The 5,048-nt window shown below is 25.3% G+C and overlaps 1 non-coding gene across 1 annotated transcript; it reads right to left on the reverse strand.

The window, feature by feature from the left end:
* Window positions 1–4,211: 4,211 nt before the first annotated feature.
* Window positions 4,212–4,284, reverse strand: TRNAR-CCG (transfer RNA arginine (anticodon CCG)). Its single transcript has one exon. It is a non-coding gene; the product is annotated as a tRNA-Arg (tRNA).
* Window positions 4,285–5,048: the final 764 nt, after the last annotated feature.

A 5,048-nucleotide genomic window follows, 5' to 3' on the forward strand; every position in this document is an offset into this window, starting at 1 on the left:
GGGCTTAAACTTCCTCTCTAAATTTTCCATTATTATCACCATATTTTTGGAGATGTGAAAAAATTGCACTTCTAATCTTGAAAAATCCCCCTTTGAATCTTACTTTGGGTTTTTCTTGTACCCATCCACCATTGCTAATATTTGAGACTACTTTCTTTATGTCAATATGAGGATCCTGCAATATTCCATAGAAAAACTATGTTGATACCAACATGATCTTTAAAATACCATAGATAGTCGAATTAATAGTTCATCATACCATATCTTAACATGCTATTACAAAAACAATGAGGTTATATTGTATTATGCAATGATTACTTATGATCATGGGTTATCCACTCAATGATTTTGTTACATAACATCTGCATTCATGCGATATTAAATAATACATCTAACTGTACTAAATATTGATAAATACCTCCCAAATCCTTTTGTGGAATCCTCCTTTGAATATATCTTTCCCAAAAAAAAACATTTTTTACTATATGCCGCTTTTTTACCCTCCAATGCTTATAAAAACCCCATAACCCATAGCCCACATCCCATGCACCACCTCAATACATATAATATATTAACTCTATATTTTGACAATTTTAAATCTCCTTTATGAGTGAACATAATAAGAAATTGGCGAATAAGGTGAAGTCCATGTGCTTATGATTGATACATGATATTATCCACATACTATGTTTGTTAAGAAAATTAAATAAGAATATTAAGAGAAAATTGTAGTTGTAAAATGAGTATGCCATCAAAACAATGAACAATTGATGTACCATGGGAGACCCAACACAAGAATACCTAAGAAGAATGATGATTATGCCTTGCTCTTTTATTCTCATATTTATAATGCAACAAGATACAAAGAAATATTGGCTACCTTATAATAGAAAAAATGTGATAGGCCACTGTAAGATTAACTTCTTTCTCTTCTATATTATGATGCTCTGTTATTCCTCCTTGCTCAAGGATGAAACACTAATTCAATGCACTCGGAAGAAAACATACTTCTTCGCTTGCAACATAGTTTTTAACATGTCTTGATGGTTGTCTAGGGTTATAATTAGGGGTTTTGCATGCCCCAAATCCTAATTAGTCGTAGAGTTTTGGACTTTCTAAAATCCTCTTAAAACCCACACACAACTAACTCCACATGTCTAAATAATGATAGATGATGTGACATGCACTTGGCACAACAATGGTCAAAGCACATGTAAACTTTCTAGAAGCATAACTCTCGCATACAAACTCTAATTAAGGTGTTCGTTGGACCATTGAAGAGTTCTAAATGAATAGAATAACTACAAGTGGTTAGGGACTTTAGTTGCAAAATTTTGACCTCTAAAAGGTTTGTTTAATGCACTTAATGGGAGAATCAAGATCAACTTCTAAAATTAGCCTTAAAAAGATATAATATAATTTTCCATTGTGAAAAATCTTAAAATAAATATAATTACGTTTCATCTGTTTGATTCTAAAGTGTTACTATTGATAGAACCCAATATTAGGGTTTATAAGTTGAACCAACAATCCCATATCATTGAAATGAATTTGAACTCAAACATCAACACATGCCTAGTATATTTTAAAATTAAAATAATAAAAATAAAAGCCTAATAAATTTTATTAAAATTGCAATAAAAACATATCTAAATATTTTATGTCTTCTTTTTAGTTTTTTAGAAAAATATTTGAAATTGAGCAAGGCAACTTTACATGAAATTGCAATTGCAGTTCCATATCATTCAAAATACATTTTTATCTAATTTATTCAACACTATAAAAAAAACTTCTAAAACCATTTACAAACTTAATAACTAAAATTTACCATTCTAATTATCCACAAAAATTAAACAAAACTATATATATAAATTAAACAAAATTATATATATATATATATATATAAACTAATGGCAATAACTTTCATATCCATAAATATTTACAATGTCGTCCTCATGATAAAAATGTGAAATGTGAATCATGCTTCCTTCTTTGAAATAAAATATTAAGTGTGTTCCTTCTTATGGTTACAATTTAATTATGGAATAAAGAGAAAAGGAAAGAGAAGTAAAATTTGACTTCAAGATTAGGTTTACATTTTTATTAAAAGGGTGAATGATAAAATGATAAAATAAAATAAAAATAAATAAATAAAATAAAATAAGTTATAGATTTAAATTTAAAGATTATATATATATAATAGTAATAAATAATTAAACATATGAATATGAATCTTTTAAAAACAAATAATTGTCGTTATTATAAATTTAATAAACAAAATAATAAAAAAAAACAAAAAAAATCAATTGAATTTGAATTATATTGATAAAATAATTCGTTGTTATTATAAATTTAATAAATAAAATAACATTAAAACAAAATAATCAATTGTTATTATAAATTTAATAAATAAAATAACATTAAAACAAAAAAAAATCAACTGAATTTAAATTGTATTGGTAAAATATAATAATTTAATCTAATTCTTCGAAATTTTTGGATTTTGATAAATTTTTAAAATTAAAATGTACTGATAAAATAATCCATTGTTATTATAAAGAGGGTGGCATAAAGACACAAGGGCCTGGTTAAACTATTGGGAGATCAACGAAAATGATGCATTGCAAAACATAAATAACATTAAAGATATTGTTACTTCTAAGTTCAAAGATAAAATGTGGTGTGAGAAAGACTTAGCGGCTAAAAGAAAATTAAGTTATTATAAGAAGGTCATCAACCCCACCCTAGAAGATCAAAAGTATCTCTCTATTTTAACTAGCTCAAAGAAGAAAATTAATATAGCAAAGATTAGAACGAATTCTCATGAGCTCCATAGTGAAACAGGTCGTTGGGCAGTTCCTAAAACGCCATGGATGGAAAGGATCTGCCATATATGTAAGAATAGGAACATCGAGGATGAAAACCACTTCCTCTTAGAGTGCCCCGCGTATAACCACATTAGATCTCAGTTTCACAATCTTTGTTACAATACTGACCTTCCTAGCCTTTTACAATGTCAAAATTATAGTGAGCTCGGGAGGCTTCTCTCCAAACTTTTTGAGCATAGGAATAAAATCTTAAATCAAAATAGATAATTTGTCTCTTTAGGTCCGATAGACCATTATTTGGTCTCAGCGGACGTTAACCATCATCATCATCATCATCATCATAAATTTAATAAATAAAATAACATTAAAAAAAAAAATCAACTGAATTGTATCATTAAAATATAATAATGTAATTTAATTTTTTGAATTTTTGGATTTTGATTTTTTTTAATTAAAATGTATTCATATATTTAGAAAAATAAAACAAACATTTTTATTTAAAATAATCTGTTGTTATTATAAATCTAATAAATAAAATAACATTCGAACAAAAAAATCAACTGAATGGTATTAGTAAAATATAATAATGTAATTTAATTTTTTGAATTTTTTTAAATTAAAATATATTCATATATTTAGAAAAATAAAACAAACAATTTTATTCAAAATATTTTGAATTTTTGGATTTTGTTAATTTTTTTAAATTAAAATGTATTCATACATTTAGAAAAATAAAACAAACAATTTTATTTAAAATAATCTGTTGTTATTATAAATCTAATAAATAAAATAACATTAGAACAAAAAAATCAACTGAATGGTATTAGTAAAATATAATAATGTAATTTAATTTTTTGAATTTTTTAAAATTAAAATATATTCATATATTTAGAAAAATAAAACAAACAATTTTATTCAAAATAAAAGCAAAATAACATTAGAACAAAAAAATCAACTGAATGGTATTAGTAAAATATAATAATGTAATTTAATTTTTTGAATTTTTTTAAATTAAAATATATTCATATATTTAGAAAAATAAAACAAACAATTTTATTCAAAATATTTTGAATTTTTGGATTTTGTTAATTTTTTTAAATTAAAATGTATTCATAATACATATATTTAGAAAAATAAAACAAACAATTTTATTTAAAATAATCTGTTGTTATTATAAATCTAATAAATAAAATAACATTAGAACAAAAAAATCAACTGAATGGTATTAGTAAAATATAATAATGTAATTTAATTTTTTGAATTTTTTTAAATTAAAATATATTCATATATTTAGAAAAATAAAACAAACAATTTTATTCAAAATAAAAGCTGAGTATATGAACTTTACTCGGTTTCAATTTAAATTAAACGCAGAGACGCAAACGATCACGGTGGGACTCGAACCCACAATCTCCCGCTCCGGAGGCGAGCGCCTTATCCATTAGGCCACGCGATCTATGAATAAACGCAATTTGCTGGCTTTTTATTATTTCTTATTTCTTATTTCCCGAGGATTAAAATCGCTTTGCCTCTAAAATTTTCTTATAATTATAAATGTAAGACACTAAGCATATTATCTTCATCTTTTCTCTATGTTTACCTTTTAACATGTATTCAATACAAATATGAAATTACCATGCAATTTATCAATTCACAAATGACATTATATGAATACATGTTTATTTTTTCACATTTTCCTACTACAATTATGAACTTATCATGCAAATTATCAAATAACAAATGGCATCATGTGAATGCATGAGTTTATAAAACAAGTGGTAGTGCTAGAGCCATTAATTTCAAAAGCGGAAAAATTACTCATATCTCAACCACATTTACTAATGTGGTTGTGCTAATTATATATTATGTTAAATCAAGTATTTGAAATTTTGTTAAAAACTGCAAATTTCATTGTGTTTCTAAACAATGTGATAATAGGAATTTAATTGGAAGATTTTATTTTTTTGAAGTTCGGCACTTTGTATTACGTCAAATGACGATTGTGTAGGCCAAAAAGTTTTTTCTATTGGTCTAGCCAAAGGGAAACCAGACTAGTAACATAAGTTCAAAGCCTTGAGGTTGCTAACACCTTGTTTAACCATACCATATTGTAAATAGGAACTTATAAAAACAAATTGGTTGTCCCAAACCTTGACATACATCAACATGAGAAGACAAAAATGACCACTAGTGTTGAGTCTAACAACTATTGGAAAGAAC

Source organism: Pinus tabuliformis, chromosome X, assembly GCF_031772625.1.
Source record: "Pinus tabuliformis cultivar Carrire ecotype Pingquan chromosome X, CPIR1, whole genome shotgun sequence".
In the NCBI taxonomy this organism is placed as follows: Eukaryota; Viridiplantae; Streptophyta; class Pinopsida; order Pinales; family Pinaceae; genus Pinus; species Pinus tabuliformis.